Source organism: Nicotiana attenuata, unplaced genomic scaffold (genome assembly GCF_001879085.1).
Source record: "Nicotiana attenuata strain UT unplaced genomic scaffold, NIATTr2, whole genome shotgun sequence".
NCBI lineage: Eukaryota > Viridiplantae > Streptophyta > Magnoliopsida > Solanales > Solanaceae > Nicotiana > Nicotiana attenuata.
In genome coordinates, this window is record NW_017670747.1 from 290302 (window position 1) to 315203 (window position 24902).

The 24902-nt window shown below is 35.0% G+C and overlaps 1 non-coding gene across 1 annotated transcript; it reads right to left on the reverse strand.

Annotated features, from left to right (window-relative positions):
* Positions 1-10281: 10281 nt before the first annotated feature.
* Positions 10282-10362, reverse strand: TRNAL-AAG. Its single transcript has one exon. It is a non-coding gene; the product is annotated as a tRNA-Leu (tRNA).
* Between the last annotated feature and the right edge of the window lie 14540 nt (positions 10363-24902).

Here is a 24902-nt window from a genome sequence, read left to right on the forward strand (position 1 = left end):
GTTGTCCTTATACTAGACTATATAGGTCTTTAACGGGTGGGTCAGACCGGTCTGGGTTGAGAAAAGAAGGTGATCGGCCGGTTTTCAATTCGAGCCGGTTACCAATTTTTTCAAACCGAGCTTGACGGGTCCGGATTCATCCGGTAAAATATAAACTAGAAGGGTTTACGGGTCCAAAGGGCCGGGCTAGTGTTATTTTTTTTTTTTTGTATTTTGTATTTTGTATAACTATTATAATTTATATTAATATAAAGTAAAATATAAATAAAACAACAATCTTATATAAAGAGTGTTTGAATAAAATGATGCAAAGGCTTTAAAACCCTTATATTTGAAATTTGAATATTTCGTTAAGAATTTAAGATAATAGAATATAATGAAGATGGAAAAAAATTGCACTTATAATTTGCAAGTTCTTTTTTTGTTTCAAACTTACAAATTAAAATTTACATTTAACAACTAAATTAACAAAAAAAGAGTAAAACTAAATTTTCATTGCATAATAATACTTCAAATTAATCTAACAAACTGAAACATTAAGCATAAATACGTCTAATTATTTTAAAATAACACAAATTATCTCAAATCAACTTAAATATGAATTTCTGGAGGACGCTCAAGACAACTCTATGGCTCATTAAATAGCTTGTGCCCACCCACTTTAAATGAAGATTTAAGACTAGACCACAGTTCTTGCACTTTACTTTGTGAACTTCTTCATTTTCTTCTACCACCTCAAAGTGTTCCCAAACATATGAGCGCACTCTAGAAGTACGGGGCATGACTTAACTTGAATTGAGAATTTGAGTTTGAGAAATGAGAGATGAGTGAAGAAATGAAGAAGGGGGGGGGGGGGGGTGTATTTATAGTTTTTCAAAGGGTTAGATTCGTAATTACTAAAAGTGTTATTTTTTTAAAAAAATATTGCCCAAAAAAGGGCTATTCTTGCGATCAACCCGTTGGGCAACGGCCAAATTTGAAGATGATCGTTGCCAACGGTCATATGACATTAAAAAAAAATATAGCCGTTGAATCGGTCCGGGCCGGTTAATCGGTGCAACAGTATTGTTCGTTGACCGGATTTGATCGGTCCAGTTAACCGTTTTTTTTTAAACGGACCAACCGCCCTAACTACCGGTCCGAGCCGGTCTGGAAACGGGTCAGCCCGCCCCGTTAAACAGGCTTATATTAGACTCATATAAAATTTAGAATTATATTTATTCTGGATCGTTCCATTTGTGAGTAAGTTATACTTAAATTATACTCTTTCCGTTCATTTTTACTTGGCATTTATACTTAAAATAGATTTTCATTTTTACTTGTCACTTTATGCATATCAAGAGAAGACAACTTTTTTTCATGTTATACGCAGAATATTTATTACTTATTTCAAATTATTTTCTCAAATCCAATAAAATATGCATCAATTAATGTGGATATCACGGTAAATTAAAGATTTTATTTATTATTTTTTAAGGGGTATGAAAAATCAAAACGTGTCAAGTAAAAATGAACGGGGGAGTAATAATATGATGATAATCCGAGATACAAAATATCAATTGTCGTAAAAAAAATTTGTCATACCTAAGGCTAGTTTTATTGCCCCTTGGAAATTCAAGCTCAATTCAAATATTTAAAGCTGACCTTACATATTTTAAAGGCAAGTTAAACTCCAAATTTCAAACCAGGTAAAGATTAACTAAAATTAGTAATCAAAATTGTGTCAATATATAGTTAGACCTCTTTATAACAACATTCTTATATAATAACATTTCTCTTTGAAAGCCAAATTTTTCCGGTATCATGTTATATTACAGTCTCTCTATAACAGTATCTTTATATAACAACACTTATCTATAAAAGCCAAATTTTTCCTGAACCAAATCTCATGTTATATTATAATATGTATTTTCTATAACAACAATTCGCTATAACATCCAAAAATATCCGGAACAAACGAGGCTGTTATAGAGAGGTTTGATTGTATAATATATATTTTCTACAACAGCAATTCGCAATAACATTCAAAAATATTCGGAACAAACGAGGCTGTTAATAGAGAAGTTTGACTGTAGTTCAAGATGCTTGTGAGTTGTGATTGTTACATGCTTTTAGGAACAGTTTAGAAGTGAAGAAACAACATATTTTTCATCCCCCTAAATATTTTTGAAAAATCAAAATATAGCACCCAATAGTGACTTGTGACAAAGGGGAGATCTTATAGAGTACTATAGAAATAATTTATTTTATGGCGATCCTTGTATACAAATTTGGCACCAACCTACCCTTCACATACAGGGTTAGCGTTTCTCATATAGATTCTCAATTAAATTTGCACTTGAATTGCAACCTAATTTATAGGCACGTGAATTAATTTTATCCAAAAATATAAAATAAATAAGAACAGAAATAAGATTATTAAGATAACTTGAAAAAATCAAGCTGACTGTGGACTTAGCTTCTCAGTTCTCATGAAGCAACAATAAGAACAATATGTAAAGCCGAAAGAAAGAGAGTTGTTAATAGAATAAAAGTAGATTTTCGTGTCCTACAATGAGTATGATTTTTTCTATTTATAGCTCAATTCAGGGAGACAAGATCCTCAAATCAAGCTCTTCTTTAATATGAATAAAATCCTTCTTGATGGCTGAATAACGGTTGAGAATTAATGAAAAGACCTCTTTGTAACGGTTGCTCATTGAATGCAGTATTTCCCAACCGATGTCTTCCTTTCAAATTTTCGTCCTCGATTTTGTTATTCATATCTTACTTTTCTTTAATTCCAACGTGTTAATTCGTCAAGCATCCACCTGTCGTTTGAATTTTACCCCATACATCGGAGTAAAGTTGTAAAAAAGGCGACAGAAGAAATGCGAACCAAAACTAGGAAAAATAGGCCATGAAGAGTTAAAATTATGAGCACATTAAAGAAAACTTATGATATGTACGTCGCATGAAGCCATTCCTTAGACTTAGTTTTTTTCCCTGGAACCATTTCTACGTCCATTCAATTAAAAAATTATAGTATATATTTATAAAAGGGAAATTACCAGCTATGTCCATTTATAAATAGCTCATTATAAAAATTGGCCAATTGATAAAATATTACTAATATTAGCCAAATTTAGCCAATTAGCTATTTGTAGCAAAAAAATATCAAAATTTTGCTTTGTTTTGAGTGGGTGTTATTAGAATAGATTGGGCACAACTTAAGGAGCTTGAATCTCAGTTTTGGGATGATTTGGTGCAGCTTTGAGGTGGTTTGAATTGAAAATTCGATAAAATTGAACATGAAAAAAATGATATGTGTATCACACTGTGTATCATTTGTGTATCACATATGTATCATATTTGTATCTATTGTGTATCACATGTATATCCATGTATAGCAGTGCGTGAAATACATGCGTGATACATGTTTGATACATGTATCGCAGAAGACTTTTTTGAACTCGATTTAATTAGGAATTTTGATACAAAACCAGTCCAAATCACCTCCAATCTTCCTCAAATTTTGTATATTGACTTATCTATATATTTTCAATGAATTTCAACCATACCCATTGAAAAAGTTCCTTTTTTATTTAGATTTTTGGAATATTATATATATTTTTTGTATTTCATCACCTTATTTGCTACCTCATCCATAAAATTTCCTTTCCGTCTTGTATCTAGTGTTGCAAATCACGCTTAAAAATTTAGAATGTGATTTTTGCATGTGATTCTTTGAGAGAAAGAACCCTATTATTTGATCTTTCAATTTTTGTTGGCTAGTTTTGGTAAGTCTATGATTAATGGCTAGAGATTGGTAAGTTGAGATTTTATTTGGGACATTTGTGTAAGTTCCCTATTTTTTTTCAGTTTTGTAGCACTCAGATCTTAGCTCTTCTCAAATCCAAGTAACACTTAGTCCAACTCCTGCTTTGGGCTGGGCTACGTATTGGGTAGATCTTCAACGATCAGACTGTGGGGGAAGTGCACTATTACCCTATTTTAAGGGCACTGTTTAAGCTATACCCAGTTTTTAAACATTATTGAACCGGTACCCAATCCGTCATAAGTGATCAATTGGACAATAATACCCTTTAAAAGACATGAATATTTACCTAATACTAAGATCAACCAAAACAAGAAAGAAGAGCTATCCAACAGCTCTAGTCAACCAAAACATAAATAAGAGTTGGCATAACCAAATTTTTAAATATACCCTTGAATTAAATATACCGGAAAAGAGAAGGAAATCTAAATTTGATGAAAAACAAAACAAAAATGACATACAGCGAGGAGAGAAAAAGATAAAAAGAAAAACTTTAGATATATTGCTATGAACTTCAGTGTTAGAGTATGAATTTTAGATATTTTTTTTATAAACTTCAGTTGTTGAGATAAGAACTTCAGGCATTTTGATATGTACTTCAGATATTTTCTATGAACTTCAGTTATTTTGCTACAAACTTCAGATATTTTGTCATAAACTTCAGACATTTGGATATGAACTTCAGATATTTGGCTAAGATCGTCAAACATATGGGGTATATACTTCAGATAGTAAAGTATAAACTTCAGACATTTGAGTTTGAAGTTAGGAGCTGCTATTGGGGAACTTCAGATGCCCAAGTTTTAAGTTGTTTTTAATAATTCCGGTCCACTGAGTGTGCAGGCAGAAGAGAAAGGCAGCACTACCAATAAAACCATGTTTTACAACCCAAAAACACGAGTCAAACAGTCAAATTCATGAAATTTAAAACTAGTATTATGTTAAAGGAAATGACACTAATTAAATTAGTGGATCCAAATCACTGACTGAAAAACTAAACTACCAAAAAGTGGACATGGATCTATTTGCTAAGGATTATTATGTGAAATCCTACGATTTTGTGGACAAAACGCTGCCTTACAGTAAGATAAAGGAAAAAGGGGAGAGAAAATAAAAGGAAGTGGAATCTAGAAGGTTTTGAAAACTGAGGTGTGATCTCTGGACAGGGGCGACGAGGGTGGTGGAAGATCAGGGCGATGGAGGGCGTTTCAGCGCTATATTTTGGTGATATCTTTTAGGGTATAGATATTCCAGATCTTTGATGACGGAGGACAAAGTAGTACTTCTGATTTATTTTAAGATAAAAATAGGTATAGATGCAAAAACTTTTGAGGAATGGGTACAGCTTAAATACCACTGCACAAAGTGGCTCTCCCGTACAATTTTTACTCAGACTGTTGGCTGCTAAATAAGTTGATTTCATGGGCTTTCAAGATGAAAATATTGCCTAATAGCCTGTTCGACCAAGTTTTTCCAAGTGAAAAGCATTTTTTTTTTTCAAAAATAAAAAATATTCTTTTTCCAAGGTTGAAGAGTTTGGCCAAGCTTTTAGAGGAAATAAAGTGTTTTTGAGTAGAAGCAGAAACAACTTTGGAGAAGCAGAAAAAGTAGCTTCTCTCCAAAAGTACTTTTTTGAAATGCACTTTTGAGAAAAATACACTTAGAAGCGGTTTTTAAAAGCTTGGTCAAACACTAATTGCTGCTCAGAAGTGTTTTTCAAATAAATTAACCAAACACAAACTACATCTCACCAAAAGTACTTTGGAAAAAGTGTTTTTTGAGAAAAAAGCACTTCTGAAAATAATTTAATTTTTGCAGCTTGGACAAACAGGCTATTAGACTTGAAATTGGATTGGACGAATGGATTTAGATATTATTTGGACACAAGGTAAAAAAATAGTTATATGAGGTTGCTGGCTGCTAAAGTACTAATCATGTAAACAAAAATGGAACAATTATGTAAGAGCACAAAAGAAAAAAAGTTTATTGTTTTCTCAAATAAGTTGATATTTGCAGCTTGGCCGAACAGGCTATTAGACTTGCAATTGGATTGGACGAATGGATTTAGATATTATTTTGACACAAGGTAAAAAAAAATAGTTATATAAGGTTGTTGGCTGCTAAAGTGCTAATCATGTAAATAAATATGGAACAATTATGTGAGAGCACAAAAGATAAAAAGTTCATTGTTGAGAGTGGTAAAAAAAATAGTTATATGAGGTTGCTCGCTGCTAAAGTGCTAATCATGTAAACAAATATGGAACAATAATGTAAGAGCACAAAAGAAAAAAAGTTTATTGTCTTCTCAAAATAAGTTGATTTTTGCAGCTTGGCCAAACAGGCTATTAGACTTGCAATTGGGTTGGAAGAATGGATTTAGATATTATTTTGAAACAAGGTAAAAAAAAAATAGTTATATGAGGTTGTTGGCTCCTAAAGTGCTAATCATGTAAACAAATATGGAACAATTATGTAAGAGCACAAAAGATAAAAAGTGTTATGAAACAATAAAAGAAGAAGAAGAGTATTGCAGAGAAAAGTAGAGAGAGAGAATTCTTATTGATTTGGGATGAATTACAATGGAATAGAACCCTCTATTTATAGGGAGAGGATGACTTAGCCACTAAGTAATAAACCCTAGAATCTCTCTAAATATAGACATTCACCATAAATAAAATTCTATTTATAACACTCCCCCTTGAATGTCTATTCAACAGATAATGTGCCTCGTTAAAACCTTAACTAAAATAAAACCCAATGGGAAAAAAAATTCTAGAGAAGGAAAAAGAGTACACATATCGAACAATACGCCCTTTGGTTGCCTCGTTAAAAACCTTGCAAGAAAAACCCAGTGGGACAAAACCTTGTAAGGGAAAAAGAATGCAACGCGCATTAACTCCCCCTGATGAGATCATCAATTCACATCCTTGAGCCTTCGCATTCCAATCTCGTGCACCATCTTCAAGAGATCTTTGGTAGAAATTTGATGAACAAATCAGGCATATTAACTTGAATGAATATATTGCACCTTGAAATCATCATTCTTGATAGATATATAATGTCTTCATATAATGTCGTGGAATGGCTCTTCAATATCTCCAAAGAGATTCTCGCTATCATATTATCATGCTTATAATTATAGCAAGATACATATATGCACAAATTGCACTGAGGATGTAGTACTTCATGACCATGAATTCTATATGCTTTAAGCAATTTAAATCCTCCATGGATTGTCATACAAGTTAAGTCATATAAGCCATATAATAGACTTTAGATGCATATCAAGTTTTCATGTCATGCTAGACATATAAGATATCGAAACTGATTGCACGTACCATTGACTTTACACTTTCAAGTGTTTGAACTACATGTTCAAAACTATATGTCTTTCATGTGAAACCAAATTCTACTTGAATTGTTTCTCTAGACTTAAGATGCTCATATATTTTTAGCGCTATCATAGATGTTGTCGACAAACATTTTATATCGGTTCCAACCTCCTTATTTTTCATAAAGACATAACATAGAGATCTCTTCATTCACATATTCAGATACCTGAATCTCTCAGGAGATTTTATGAAGTGTTATGTCATGTGATCTTCTAGATCACTTGCTTCCTTTATTATGATCATTTTGATCATTTGCTCATCTTCTTTATCAACAAGTTTATTTGAAACCGATTGTCTATATGCTTTAAGCTTACCATAGATTTTGTCCTTCTAGGACTTAATAGGAGCATTTGCAATGAGAATATAGTTACTTTCTTTGGGTCAGCAAATGCGTCTGGCATGCTTTGCAATATATTGCAAATTAATTATCCTTTTATGAACTTCAAGTTCATATTATCTTATTCGAGGATCTAGATGCACAAATGATAATTCATTCCACGTAACTTTTTCTCAACTGTTTATCATGTCTCCCCCTCATGTTAGAAAAACTAACTTGTTACCTCAACTTTGAGAATCCCCCTTTGTGCGTTATGGTGTTAATCAAAATATACACCGCACATCAATAATAATAAGATGAAATTATTTGGTTCCTGACCCTGAAACCACTTGTGAGGGGAGAATGTAATATACTTTCGTATATAACCTATATCAAACTGATATAGATAACTTTGTTCTCATAAGCAATAGTTTAGCTATTAAGTGGAGGCACTCAATAAATCATTTTGCTAAACCAACTGTGATGTAAACCAACTTATCAAGAAGAACTTCTTGAATAAAAAATCTGGAAATTATGCTCGAAATTAAATTATTGAGCAAGTTACCTCGCAAACACCAGGTTGCGCGTAAATAATATTTGCACATGTAACCATCTCATAGATGCATCTTATGTGGTATACATGGCAGGTGAATGGGCCCATATTCACCTTTGATATTTCCAGCATTCATGGGATTCAATCCCAATTTTAGTTGGTATATTAATTAATGAGAACAACCAACATAAGAGAATTCGTAAAGAACTTTCTAGTTCTTTAATATTTACCCATGTGAATTCTCTTTTATTTTTGCACATCATACTTGAATTAACATGGCTAAACTAATTATGCCAATTGGATAAATTATCAATATTGATAAACTTCAGGTTTACACCATGATGTGTGCAATTATGAATAAACTCCAAGTTTATTATGATATGGGTTTTTATATCAATAAATATCCACTTCATTGTGGTATTCTTTTGTTTATGTAGTACAAATTGGAGAATAAAACGGGTAGCTTTTCACATACATATTACCCCGCTACAAGTTGTAGTAATAGAAGATATTAAATTTTTCCTTTATTTATAGTCTCAATATAATCAACCGCTTTCGCGTATACTTTGGAAACTGAATAAGTTTCTTTGAGACTTACTACAACACAATACCTTATTGGTAATCAATTGTGTTTCTCCAAAATAGTATAATTGGCTCTTCTAGAGCTCTCAATTAATTTGGTACTACCACATATTCATCAACGTCCATATGGTGAATATCTCTTTTAAAGAGAAAGTTATACCATTATGGTTATGGTCAAAATTATATACAAGATCTGTTTCTTGCATTACCGTTGTCTTTTAATAATCACAATGCCAAAATATTTCGGCGTACAATAGGTATGTGACCAATGACTTCATACCATAATAATGACATTATTTTCATATATCATCTCAAACCTCCTTTTAGAGGTGAGTGCGGTATATTCACTACCACTAGCACGTTCATATTCTTTGAAGAATGAATATGTATTCATAAATCAGATGTTGTCACATTTACATCATGAATAGACCATAATCATCTATATGTGCTTTATAAAATCTCATGTCAAATCGATGACAAATATTTTTCACAGAGTGAAATATTATTTTGAGAATCCTTATTATTCTCATTATCACAATGATGACGATTATAATTTCGTCTATTGCCACGTCCACATCCGTTGATACCTTCACGGTAATAGTTTTGTCTTCTTTCAGACTTATCACATATTGCTATCACATTCTCTTAAGGGAATGAGAATGAAGCAAATTCAATGGGACGAGTTTCCACTTCTTTGCCCACAATCATACATGAATTTGATCATGGCAAGGCATAGAATTTTACCACTTCAGGTGGTTATAATTTCTTACAAACTCCATTAGAGTTATAATCAAACTTTGTTATCTTTGCTTGTATTTAAAATCAAATTATAGAATTTCAAGAATTTAAAAGAGAAAAATAAAGTAAAATACTTACCTTAAATCTAGATTTTAATCATGAAGGAAGTTCATGGAACAATTGACAATCATTATGCTCAATCCCAAAGCTTCTACTCAATTGGTTAGAGTCTCGTGCTGATAACGTGTTATGAAACAATAAAAGAAGAAGAAGAGTATTGCAGAGAAAAGTAGAGAGAGAGAATTCTTATTGAATTTTGGGGTGAATTACAATGGAATAGAACCCTCTATTTATAGGGAGAGGATGACTTAGCCACCAAGTAATAAACCCTAGAATCTCTCTAAATATAGACATTCACCATAAATAAAATTCTATTTATAACAAAAAATTCATTGTTGAGAGTGGTCAAAAAAATAGTTATATGAGGTTGCTGGTTGCTAAAGTGCTAATCATGTAAACAAATATGGAACAATTATCTAAGAGCACAAAAGAAAAAAAGTTTATTGTCTTCTCAAAATAAGTTGATTTTTGCAGTTTGGCCAAACAGGCTATTAGACTTGCAATTGGACTGGACGAATGGATTTAGATATTATTTTGACACAAGGTAAAAAAAATAGTTATATGAGGTTGCTGGCTCCTAAAGTGCTAATCATGTAAACAAATATGGAACAATTATATAAGAGCACAAAAGATAAAAAGTTCGTTGTTGAGAGTGGGATTTTGACACAAGGTAAAAAAAATAGTTATATGAGGTTGCTGACTCCTAAAGTGCTAATCATGTAAACAAATATGGAACAATTATGACAAAAGATAAAAAGTTCGTTGTTGAGAGTGGGATTTGAACCCACGCCCTTTCGGACCAGAACCTTAATCTGGCGCCTTAGACCAACTCGGCCATCTCAACTTGTTGTTGTTAGTTGGTAGAATTGGCAAAAGGAACGATGCAGTTTTGCATAAGTGTTCTAGCCGGAGCTTAGTGTGACCTTATCTTATGTATAATAATGACATATAAAATCTTTGAATAATTCCAAGCATTGCTAGCATAGAAGCTATGAGACTAAGCGAAAATCTACCACAATTTATCGTTATAAATTTCACTATCCATTAATTTAACACCTACTTAGGTTTGGTGGCAATGATTTTGTCCAAATAGATGGTCAATCTATCATTCTATTCTTCCTTGTTTTCCGAAAATCACATTTCTTTGTCTTTTGCTCTTGTAATTACATTCGCCCTATAACATTATAAAATGACGTCAAATCTATTAACTTCAATCTTGAATCCATTTCAGTATTTTAGCATGTTTTAACTTTTTAATTATCCGAAGAGATAGAGGTAGGTCGAAGAAGTATTAGGGGAAGGTGATTAGGCATGATATGACGTAGCTCCAACTCATTGAAGACATGACCAAGAATAGGAAGGTGTGGAGGTTGAGAATCTTAGATAAAGGATTAGAATAGGTCGCCTAGCGTTGTCACAGTAGCTTTAATTAATACATGAGTTAGCATTATGTATATATTTTCGTATGCCTTGATTTATATTTACTTGTCGTTGCTTTCGTTTCGGCCTTCTGATTATAATACTCAGTTTTAGTTTTATATCTTTGTATTTTTGCTTCGTCTTAGAATTGGTGTCATTGCTGCTGCCCTTCCTTTTATCTTTCCTAAGTCGAGGCTTTAAAACAGCCTCTCTGCCTTCTTGAAGGTGGGGTAAGGTCTGCGTACATACGCTCCCCAGACCGCACTTGTGAGATTACACTAGGTCTGTTGTTGTTGTAATCGTGATTATGAACTCCAAAGAAAATATCAACACGTTAAAATTATATACTCCCTCAACCCCAATTTATTTGATACACAGTTCAAATTTTGATGAGAGGCAAACGAGTACTTCTTTGATGACCAGGATTTTTTCATATGCCGTTTGAATAGTTTAAATTGTTAATTATTGTGATTTATAATACTTTTTATATAGTTTTTCAAATATGTAATTTTATTTAGAAAAAGAGTTAAAATATTTTACATCCGAATACGCGGTCATTAAAAAATTTAAAATCTTAACTGTATCAAACAAATTGGGTCGGAGAGAATACTAAAATGATATACCTTTGAAAAAAGATCTTTAATTTAACACATGAAAGAAGCTTCCAAATGACACTACAATCGTATATAAAAAAATAGACCCTTTCTTCTACTCATTTTAGAGAGAGAACGTCTCCCTTCTCTCTAAAACTTCCTGAAACACATTTAATCCCCATCAATAACTCCCCCAATGTCTACCATAACTACTGAGCAAGTTCAACTACAAATTCCCCCAAAACCATCTGACACTATCAATTCCTGCCATAAGAAAGAGCAGTATGCATTGGACATTTCAAAGGACACATTATTACCACAGACCCTTCACCATCTCCTACCCTACGTATGCATATGGATATTCAAGATCGTGATATGAATTTCCCACCCATAAACGACAGCAGTAAATACCCATTACTATCCCTATATCTTTGGAAGACAAGCAGAGAATATACCACCCATGGAGATTCTCGCTAATAATAAAGCTTCAAGGAAAAAGAATTCTTCATCAATTATTGAAACGAAAAATTCAGGATATATGGAGAATAAAAGAAAATTTTCCTCTTATAGATCTTGGAAATGACTGCTTTACCGTTAAATTACAAAAAAAGAAGAAAGTGTGAACCAAATTCTCGAAAAGGGACCATACTTTATCTATGGAAGTTTTCTTTCAATACAAAGGTGCTGTACAAAATTTCACAGCAATATGAATAAGACTCCCTCAGCTACCTACTGAATTTTATGATGGTTTAATACTTCAAAAATTGGAGGAGCCAATAAGAAGATTACTAAAAGTGGATGCATGCACATCATCTTTTTTACGAGGGAGATATGCCAGATTATGCATAGAACTTCCAATGGAGGAACCATCTGTGAATTTTATTCATATTGGAACACACAAATAACATATTCATTACGAAGCAGATCAATACTTATGCAAACAATGTGGTAGATTGGCCATGCAAAAAAAATTTGCTCATACAAAATTGACGGTGATATTCAGCCATCTGCCAGTTGTATGGACCTTCCTAAAGATAACAACCAAAGCATGTCACTAGCTCAAGAAGATGGCTGGCATACAGTGCAATTCACAAGAAACAAAAAAAATAAATATAATGCCCGCACCAACAGGACAACAGTAAGGTAGCAAGAGCCTAAGAAACGTTACCCCTTTTCATATACTTTGTGGATTTAGAGCTTTTTATGGCTTAGCCAAGAATCACTTTCAAAGTGACACCTAGCAAGGTGATCTAAGAGTCACTTAAAGACTCTTATGCTGCTGCCACATTTTGGGAGGATATCCTTATCCAATAATTATCCACCAATGATCTTACTTAATTGTTAATCTCCCAATAATTATCCAATTACCCACATAATTAGGAATTATCTCCAACTACTTAAACTTATCCACTCACGTTTAGTATCTTTTGTACACCTTACTATCATGGTCATGTTGTACCTTGTATGACACTAGTCCATTAATATCGTGTATTTTAGCTCGAGCCGTATTTTATCCCAACATGACAAACTTTGACGGAATTCATCTTCTTCGATTTACTTAACCTCTCACCTTCACGAATTTACTTATCACTTGTTTGAAATAGCATAATACTTACAATCCCAAAATAATCTCATTCCGAACTTACGACGAAACTTTAACGTTCGAAAATGCGGGATGTAATGTCTCATTTCCGAGCTTACATCAATTAACTTATGGCATACTTTTACGTACGAAAACATGGGGTGTGACATCATTCCCCCCTTTGGAACATTCATGCTCGAATGTTGACTGATGCACTTATCATTCTCATAACTCATAGCTCTTGTGAATACTTTAATATTCTTCTAGCCATTTAGGCAACTGTTCTTTGAATAAACCTAAATGCCCGCTTTCCCCCCTTTAGGCCTCTTTCTCATACCACGGTCTGTGGTCGGAATTTTTTCAATCTCGTAACTCTTGCTACCTTCTGTCATGCAGCCTGTATGACTTTTTCCTTGTATGTGCACCTATGTGACTCTTCTCTCCTCTTTCCTCCAGCTTTTAGCCAATCTCTAGGCTTCACTTTGCAAACATATACAAAGCTTGATAAAATGTCCCTCTGGGCATCTGTAGGTAATTTGAAGTTCTTCGCTCGGTACTTTGTCGAACTTACGAATATTGTTATACCTCATTTCATAGATCCGCTTATCCATTTGTATGGCTTTACTGCATCTAGGTAGGTCATACTATACCACAACTCTTAATTTGATTTATCGTTACTGAGGCCTGCTACCGAACTCCTGGTTACTTTCGTTGCTTATCCCATATGTATAAATCTAAGTCCTTTAATGTTTTCTCATTACTTGTTCATCTTAAGAATGGCGGCCTAATCTCACCTCATACTTTGTGAGTCTTGTCCGTCCACTGTTGATTCACCTTAATGTTGATCTATCATCTACCACTGATTACTTGATCTCTTATGTAAAACTACCGCTAGGGCTCACGTCCCATCGGGGACACTGGAGTAATTAGATAGATCCACCTAGGAGAGATACTATACTTTCATAACCGCATTTTATAGCATCCCAATATGATTCACCTTACATGGGTATTTTAATCCTGTACAATTCATGAAATCCTCTTTGAGTCATTACTCAATCGAAGGCTTAAATGCCATCCTTTATCTATCACAATCATACCCTCATTCTACTACCAGGGTTGCCATCTCTTCAACTGCTACTAGTTTTAGACTCCTTTGAGTCCACTCAGGCTATACTGAGCTTTCTATAGGTTAGGGAAACCATCAGCTCTTCTTGTTTTTCATGGGCTTAATCGTGAGGACTTATCCATCCTCTTCACCTTCTCACTCGCCCTTTCTTATCCTTATTCCTGACTTCTAGAACTTTGTCGTCTTACCATATAATAGCTTTCGACCTACACATATCTATTTATATTACTCGCAACCTTTCAATTTGCTTGCATCATAGATTTTCTTATGTCATTCTGGATCATCGAGCGATACATCATAACGTTCCTAAATCTTCTTTATACTCTTAATTAGCCTCCTCGATACCTAGAAACCGTAGGCTGGAAGACATGCCACTGACGCTGCCGCTATCATTCCTGGATACTGAATCCCTGCGCTTCTAGCTTTCTATCCAAAGCATGGACTATTCACAACCTCCTACATTTGAGTATCGCGCACGTTATTCACATTTACCTTAATTACCTTAAAATCTTACATCACATCTTGTATCTCTTTCATGACCTTCCTTCCACATAGGTATAATTCACATCCATAACTTGAAGCCTTATTATCATACTTGCACATCTGGTGTATACATAATCCGGTGAGAGCTTCATACTGACTTCTTATGAGGCTGGTATTCTTTTGATGCCCTTATAGATATGGCTACTGTACTATCTCTCTTGTGCCTCTAATATTTAAGAGTGATCCTGTAATGTTCTCAATCATGAGGTCTATAATTTTCTGGGTCCAATGATCAGATCCTGTAATGTTCTCAATCATGAGGTCTATAATTTTTTGGGTCCAATAATCAGACTCCTGATTTACTTAGTTGGTGTAACTCTTTAGTTTCCTCTTCCCTCTGATCAACCTTTATGTAGGCTTAAGCTATCTTCCGATCTGCGGCTCATGGCATTAGTTATTACTTTAGCCTTTCATGGAAGCTATGGAATATTCATGATACCATCATCTAACAATTCAATCGTCTATAAAATGGACTCATTTATTTCTTTTAACTTATACCAGAGTCTTCGACGGGTGTATGATTGTCAATCATATATGCTGCATAATACTCCAAAATCTTAGGTGCATTCATAATGTAATTATCTCTGGTCGTTGATTGAATAATTCCTCTCAACTTTCTTTAAGTGCGAGCAATTGCTTTTCCCGGTCATTTTGCAACTTGTTGCATGTATACTTGGTTTATCTTAGTGCCCACACATACTGATGATAGGTGCCACTTTCTTATGGGGTGCATACAATGTTGTTGTGAGACCGTTGTTACAAGTTTTTTTTCTCCTTTGAGTTACCATGTTTAGGTTGAATCCTTTTTCCTTATTTCCTCAGCTAGTCCTTCATTGTAGTATTTAGGGAGGATCCTCAGACTCTTGTAAAGCTGTAAGCTTATCACATCGTATGCTTGACGAAATTTTGATGTTCTTCCTCGCCTATAATTACCCGTAGTTACTTATCTCCACGCCCTTGTGCCTGTAGGGTTGCTTCTGAACTAATATTGTGACTGACTTCCCAGTGGAACTCTCTTTTATTTCCGTAACACTCATACTTTATCTTTATCTACCCCCAACTCCTATCTGAATATTTCTCAAGGATCACGATGTCATAACTGCGAGGCTGAATTCCCCATGTTGGGGTTCCCTTTGTTTATCTTGCACGATATGTTGATTTGTTTGTATCCTCTTGTCTAGTCCTAGCTAGCTCTTCCTAAATCAACTACTAACTACTCGTTGGCCCATTCCTGTATCAATATTCCGCGTAATTTTTCTTGGGTTATTTCCTTTGTCTTAACTTACCTCTCGCACTGGCTCCTTATTAATCAATAATATCCGGGCAGGAACCCTTACTTCCTCTTCTTGACGTCGCGTTTGCATATTGTTCCGAAAACGTAGCATATCAGTAGGATTTGAGTAAGTGCAATCTCGTTCCTTTCTCATTTTTATCGCTTTCTCCCTTGACCATTCCATAGTTACTGAACCACTTATACCACTTTTGTCACATATCTCCATATTCCCCCCTTTAGGGGAGTGCTAGGATTTCGAGCTACGACGATCTACCTATAGATGTTTTACCTCTTCATCTTTGGCGTTTTTTCACATCATCGATAACCCTCACTCGCCTTGCGATAATCCTTCTGTACCAAGGATAATAAATTTCCTTACTCACGAGGGAAACACCTAGTGTAACTTTGCTCACATTGCTTACTTTTCGGGAAGCCTCTTCCTGAATGACCATTCTCTGAATTCCTCATGAATCTTTTTCTGTGGTCCATTCTATTATCGCCGGAACGCAATCTGGTTCATATTTAGTTTATCAAGTTCACCAGCCCATACTGATTTCTATTACTCTGGAGATTAACTCTCCCTTCTGGTAATGGCATTGGAGTCACGAACTTATTTCTTAAATTGAGGATATGACTTTATAGCCTATACTCATAACGCTTTATTAACTCTTCTTATCCCCCTGCTATCATTTCTGTCTATTACTTTATTATGAAAACTGCCATAAGATATTCTTTTTGCTTTTAGCTCCCTTTTGCTCCATCCATGCTCTTCGGATTGCCTAACATTCTCTCTATACTAGGGACGAGAGCTATAATGAGATAATATTTATCCCTTCCAGGCTTCCAGTGCCTATCTTTGTAGTACTCATATCTAGCTGTACTATTTTAGAGTGCCATCTAGGTGTCTCACAAGGAGATTTATTATCACCTCTGTAATATTCTTCGGAAGTATCAACTAACCCAAACAATCCATTCGCCATTTTGGGTTATTCTAACCCCAACCGGATCCTGATACTTCCGTCCTGTCTTAAGCCATATCTGCTAGCTCCCATAGGGCATAACCGAGATCGGTGTGGCCAATTGTGCATACCTCTGTTATCGTCGAAGGAATGTCAAAATTCTTATATCTCTTTTCCTGAGTTGTAGATATTGATCATCTTCACTAAGCACCTCGTTCCCTTCTTTACCTTGCTTCTTTTACTTGTTGAAACTTGTATCTATCTTCGAAGTCTCTCATTGCTTTTCACCAAATTGGTGGATAGGTATACTTGCCTTAAGGCTCATTATGAAGAAGCTTATACATACACGATCTACTGAAGACCTTACATTTATTCATCATAAGCATGATGCATAAATCGAGTTTCCTCTGACTTAATTCTTCCACAGCTATATCTCTTACCAATCGTCTTTCTGGATGTAGGCATCATCGTATTATGAATAATTGATACACCCCGACATTCACCTACTTCATCTAGACCATTCACAAGAAGCCAAGCAAAGGAGTTGCAAGATCTTGGATTGTTGATTATGAAGCTTGAAGCATCCGAAGGAGTTTTAGAGAAGTCTCATACACATTACAATGTGTTTCAATGGTTTGAAGACCAAGAATTGAGGCAAGAGGATGAACTTGGAGTAGGTTCTACCTAAAGTGGCTAATTTGCATTATAAGTCACTCTTTAGGGCTATTTTAGGAATTCCATGTACCTAAAATCGCAATAGTAAATAGCTAAGCATTAGTGCCTTTAGAATTAGACTTGATGAATGACAAACTTGAAGACATGCAAGTCTCACTCTTTCCTTGAAATCGTAGACTCTGAACAAGCGCAATTGCGATTTTATTTCTCTGCCAAGAGCTGTCCAAAGGCACAAAAGGTCATTCAAGACTATGTCAGCAGCACATTCCAACGGTTCCATCCGTATTGAGAATGCAGTAGCATAATTGCTTTGTCTGGTTATGTATTATGTTTTGCCCTGTTGCATTCATTTTCCTTATATCACATCGACCAAGCTTGGTTTCATTATTTGAAATTCAAGTGAAATTGAGATACTGTTTTGAATATTTTGTTTCAAATTGGAACTAATTTTCATGAATGTGCTTTGCTGTAATTCGATTTTTTCATGATTCTTGCAACTGTTCTTAGAAAATTGGATCCTAAACTTATTTTCTTTCTCATTCAAGGATATGTAGTTAAAAGATTTAGACGCTGCAAGAACATAGTCATCATATCTGTCGAATCTAATCAAAATATGTCTTCTTGCAAGCCATCCAATAAGGCATCGTCCTTGAGTTCCAAACTGCAAAGGCAGTTGTTTGCGCAGCTGTAGCAGATCAGATTGTCGCCTTGAGAGAGAGGAGAGAGGAGAGAGCGTGGGGTTTTTGACTAATGGTAGGTGACGTGGGTGAGAGGAATTTTGAGATTGAGCATCGTATTTTCAGGGAATGGGGGAAGAGAATGACATGTATCAAAGTAGAGAGAGAAAGAAAATAGTGTAACTGAATAGCGTATTTGGTGGCTTAGGGGTAGGAGGTAACCAAAATTAGATATTTTACTATAAACATTAAAAGGTATCTATAGAATATAATTTTTTAAAATGGTATTTATTTAAAATAAATAAGGTGTTAACCTTTGCTATAGGAGGTAAAAATTCCTTAAGTTGGCTATTACACTATCGCTGTTCATCAGTGACATCATTGAGTTCATATCAAAATGCTTGAAACAAAAAGCTTTGGACAACAAATGCCACTCTGCAAATGAAATCTGGTACTCCCAACGATTCATGCGAGAACTCATCTAGCACCTAACAACCTTTACACTGATGTAATGGAAGTTACCAAAAAAATGATTTTTCACATGTGAAGAAAAACACCATAAGAAAAAGCCATCTATGTACATCATTGTCGTTAATAGGATACTTTTTCTACAATGTGTAAACGACATAAATACATTGTCTAGTAGAATCCTTTTCAGAAGTAAATAAAATGTTTGTATCTTCGAACACATCTTGTTTCATTATTTCACCCGAGTTGGAGCTATAGTCTCCAACTTGGTAGCCAACCTCAGCTATTCCAAAAATGACACCACTGGAAGGTGTTTTAAAGTACCTTCAAAGCCAAGTTAAACACCAATCAACCAAAAAGTTCAAAGTGAAAAGAGTACATAGAAATTGGAGAACCACAAAGTAAATGTAATAGGCAGAGCCTCATATATTTAACACGTCTACGCATTATGCAAGCCAGTAATCAAATCTAATGAAAAAACAAATAGTTTAGAGAAGGACTGAAATCCGATTGTTAGCTTTTCTATCAAATAGAAGTCATCTGGATTGATCAATTTACATCCATACTCTGACTCTCTAATTGCAAGATCTTGAATTGTTGATTATGAAGCTTGAAGCATCCGATGGAGTTTTAGAGAAGTCTCATAGAAATTACAATGTGTTCCAATGGTTTGAAGACCAAGAATTGAGGCAAGAGGATGAACTTGGAGTAGGTTCTACCCAAAGTGACTAATTTGCATTATAAGTCACTCTTTAGGGCTATTTTTGGAATTCCTTGTACTTAAAATAGCACTAGTATAAATAGCTAAGCATTAGTGCTTTTAGAATTAGACTTGATGAATGATAAAACTTGAAGACATGCAAGTCTCACACTCTTTCCTTATCTTTTAATTAATGCATTTATGTTTATGCCTCAACTGTTTTGTTTCCAGAAATAGAAGTCATCTGGTTTGTGGGCCGGTTTCTAGAAACAGCGTATCTCATTAAGAAATCAACATGTGGAATCAATATTTTGGATATCATTTTGCTGATTGTATGTATTGATGAGTATTGAAGCTACAAGTCCATGCTCAGATGATCATCTTTTGTTCTTGCTCAGTTGAACATCTTTTAATTTGCATATAGTTGTTGCCTGTGACTTTTACTTTGATAGTTCTTAGTCCCTAACTAGCAGATATTCCGTACATCCCAAAAGAAAAAGAATTACTTTGATCTTTATGGTTGGAGGTTCTTGATGTGTGTTTTAGAGTGGAGGTGGATAGGAAAGCATTCTTTTAGTTTCTTTATTCTAATAACTGTAAATATAGGAATGCTTTGTACCATGGATTTTATTGAATGGGTCCTCCAAATAACATAGTTAAATTATTTTCGCAATTATTTTAACTTAGAGGCTAGAAGAAAAACTATTTTTTGCTAATTTTCTTGACTATGTTAACTGGACTATGCCGTAATGCATACAGAATTAGTTGTCAGCTTCACATTTAATAAGGATATTTCTTTCCAGTAAGAATATTGAGTCTTGAGTCTGGTCCAGTGAGGCATCAAGTGCTTCTATAAAGGATCATCGGAATACCATACATTTTAGAGTTTATCAATTTGCTGTGTAAGTTAAAGAATGAGTTTTTATATTTTGCCAATCCAAGCACAAACCATATCCTGTTTGAATGTCTTCTTTATATATAAAAGTAAAATTGTGTGTAAGATCTATTTGAAATAGCCATCTTACATGTCACTTTTGTCAATCGAAAACTTTATACCTTGGATAGTATTCGTAAACTTTTTTTGTTGTGTAAATGCTCATTTAAGTTTATTGATCATCCAATAAGGCCATGAGTTCAGACTGTATTTCTCTATTATTAAGAGATCTTCCCTTCCACAGCAGATTAAGAGGTGAAACATACCCAACATGGTGTTAATGTGAATAAAATGATCAGGATTTGTAAGGGCTTGTCTGTTCGCATATCTATTTTTTTTCCTTTTTCATGTTGGATTAAAGAGCCTCTAACAATATCTTTATTGTATTTGATCGTGCAGGTATGTCTTATTTTAGAAGCTACCTCACTGATAAAGTAATATGAGAGTAATATGATGGTTAATAAAAGATAGAAGCATAACAGTTGAAACTTGCTCATAGGTATATTTTTTTTAAGTAATATGTATCCGGTCTATTTGGAATATTGCATTTATGAGGATGATTCTCACTAATAAGTTGTCTGATGTTAATACTCCTGGTGGAAATTGTCATCTTATATGTACATTCTCTACGCTTCAGGTCATATCTGTGCTCTTGGTGTTCTGTTAGGTTCTTTTACTTCTGAAATAATGACAATTTCCAGCACGGGCCATAACCATCTATATATTAGAAGAGCCAGATTTTCGACCTGGTTACTTCATGGCAATAAAAGTAAAGTTAGGGATATTTTAGTCATTTTAGTGTAAACTCTACATGGCTTTTTTAATTGAACCCACCGCATACACTAATCCTTATTTCGCTATTCTTCTTCATAGTCAGCTTTCTTCTCTCTTGATCTTCCTCGCTGATGCCTTTGATCAATGAATTTTACTGATAATACATAACTAGGTATCTTTTTTGTGTGCTCAATTCAGGTTTTATTTTGCGTTAATTTCAATTCAGTTAGATTTTTTAGTTTTTTTTTTCTGCTGTTGTATATAATTAAATTGATATTTGTTCAGTTTCAGAGTTAATTAAGGAAAGAGCATTTGTAGCGAATAAGGTCAAGAAGGGGTCAAGAATGGTACGCTCAATGGACATGTCTCTCTTGATAATTTAAAGTAAGCCTTTTCTTTTGCACCATTCGTGTTTGATGACATGCAAAGCCTCTTAGATACTCGAGTCACTAAGGTTTAAGAATTTATCCTATTGTTGAATTTGAGGGGTTCTGCTTCTTTATTCTTGCAGGACTTTGTTATTGTAAAATAAAGGTAAGTATATGTACTGCTAATAGATTTTCAGTGTTGTATATTTCCATATAGTTGGTATTTGTGCTGAAGCTAGCGACCACTTTCGTTTCTCTATTTTCATGACCTCAATCTGATTTCTTAAATAAAAAATTGTTTGTCGCCAAGGTGTATGACAAAATTCTTCAATAAATTGGATTGTGTCTTTGGTTTCTTATGCATCCTCCGGAGGTAACAGAGAAAATAGAAAATTACGAATGCATGTACTATCATATTCTCAACAGCGGAGAGCCGAATGTTTGACACGGTTAGCATCTGTAGTTCTTACATCTTTTTCCTTTCTCCCTTTTCACCACACAGCACGAGAGATTAAAATTATAGAGAAAAACTTTCGGATCATTTCTAGGCCATTTTTAGCTGCTGGTTTTTGGCTACAGCAGTATGCTACGCGATCGTGGGGTATGGGTCGCGATAGCAATGAGTAAAGTGGGAGAAAATGGCCAGTGATTCGCGATCGCGGAAGGCCTATCGCGATCGCGTAGAGGAAAGTTTCTGCTGCACTGACCTGACTTTGAAAGCTTGTATCTTGCAATCTATAAGGGATTTGGAGATGATCGAAAAATAAAAGTTGTAGCCCTTTGTGTTTAGTTTTCAGAAAATTAAACCATTTGGTATTTGAAGCTGTGTACAAAGTGATGAGTGGTACACTACAGCCTATCTGGGAAGAGTTTGGAAATTGCGAAGAAGAAATTTGTGTTGCATAGGGCTGACTTTGGAAGCTTATATCTTGTAATCTATAAGGAACTGGGAAATGAGCGAAGAATGAAGGTTTTAGTCTTGGAGTCTAGTTTTCAAAAAGTTAAACCATTTATAATTTGGAGTTTTGTACAAAAAGTTATGACCATTATACTAGAGACTGTCTGGAAGAGTGATTAGGTCGCAGCAGACTCAACCTTAGGAAGAGTGGGCGCTAACTTTTACCCAATAGTGGTATCGGGGTCAATTTCCACAGGGAGCTAGGAAGGGAGTTGGATATTTGTTTAGCCTAGAAATGCGAGTTTGCTTCTAATTGATCTTCTATCATTTTTTTGGGTTTTTCTTTGTGATTATCAACTAAAATTTAACAACTACTAATTATAACTAAATTATGCTAAAATATCAAGTCTCGGTTGTATGCAAGATAGAGAACAACACTAGGGTCGTGGCATTTACCTAGGTAGTCAACTAACGGGTAGAGATTCCTAATACGAGAATGATGATTATGGGGCTTATGATATAACTGTTGCACGATAGCACTCACTCTCACACCTCTCGGTAGAGAAAATGATTTTGCCCAATTGACTCTCTCGAGACCAATTGGGTAGGCTAACAAACCAAGCAACTTAGGGTTCAAGTTGGGTAATTGCTCTCTCGAGGTTTTACCCGTTAATTGGGACTACTATTCTCATAGGTCCATCCCAATTCCTTGTTGGGTTAATTTTGGAGTCTTAGACACTCTTTCTCAAGAAGGGTCAAAACTCACAAAGCTAGACTTAGTGTTTGCAACCACCAAATCCAAGTGAAAACATAAAAGTAACCCAAATATCAAACACCCAACATCATTCAAGCATTAAACAATCATACCCATTAATTACCCACACTAGGGTTGAGCCACAACCCTAGCTTATGGGTTTAGCTAGCCATAATATCAACAGAAATTGAAGGAGAAATAGATAAAATGAACATATTAATTAACTAGAAGGTAAAACTACAAGAATCCACGTTAAACACAATGAAAAATGCCCAAAATAGGCTAAGACTTTTGTCTCACGAGTGCAGCAGCTCTTCTCTATCTAATCTGTCCCCTAAAAATGGCAAATATTCTATTTATACTAAGTTAAGAAAAACCGGATAAAAATACCCCTGCGGGGTCTGTGCGGTCCGCACGATGATGACACGCGGCCGCACTGGGTTGCTTTACTTATGAGACTTGCTTTCTGAAGATGTTGACGCGGACCGCACAATGATGAAGTGCGGCCGCATGAGTGGCTTGTGATGGTCTCTGAACTTTTGAGGTGCGGACCGCGTGAACTTGTAGTGCGGCCACATGAGCTAGGACTGAGAATGCCAACTCTCTGAACTTCAGTGGTGCGGACCGCGTGAACTTGCAGCGCGGCCGCATTGGTTGGAGCTGAGAATGCCACTCTCTGAACTTCAGTGGTGCGGCCGCATGACATGATGGTGCGGTCCGCACCAAGTTCTGAATATCCATGCTTTCATGATCTTTGACACTTAGCAGGTTCCACTCCGTTTCGAGCCGATTCTTGACGTTCGTCACCTTGTTGCTCAAACCTGCGATCAAGCGCAACTTATAAGCATTCTGAATATATTTTATGGCAAATCATACATAAAGCATAGGCAAGTATGGGCATAAAACGTGTCAAAATCACAGTTATCAAAGAGCTGGGCATTTGTTCTTCGCGATCGCGAAGCCTTTTCCGCGATCGTGAAGGGAAAATTTTGGGCTGAGAAATGTTGTGATGCGCGATTGCGAAGTATTTTCCACGATCGCGAAGAGTAAATACCTAGGCAGAAGCTATATTTCGAGGTTTCAACCATGTTTAACATATTTGGAGCTATGGAGCTCGGATTGAAGCGATTTTTGAGGCGATTTTCACAATATGGATTGGGGTAAGTGTTCTATATCCGAAAATAATTATACTTCATGATTCTATGGTTATATTTATCATTTATTTCGGATTTAAATGGAAGAAATCAAGATTTTTGCAAAACTTTTCAAGAACGAAAATTCAGATTTGGAGGTCAAGTTGTTATCGGAATTTGGTAAAATTGGTATGGTTGAACTCGTATCGGAATGGGTTGTCGGATTTTGTGAGTTTTTCGAAATCCGGGCCCGTGGGCCCGAAGGAGATTTTGTCAACTTTTTAAACGGAGTTAGGAATTTATCTAAATTGAATTGTTGTGAGTATTAGAGTATATGTTTATGGATTTTTTCATTTATTGGCTAGTTTTGGAGCGTTGTGCATCTATTTGAGTCGTCAGAAGGGCTTCGAAGCCGGTTTTGGAACTTCGGAGCGAGGTGAGTCTCCTTTCTAACCTTGTAAGAGGTAATTGTCCCCATAGGTGAATTGATTGGATATGTGCTTCTATG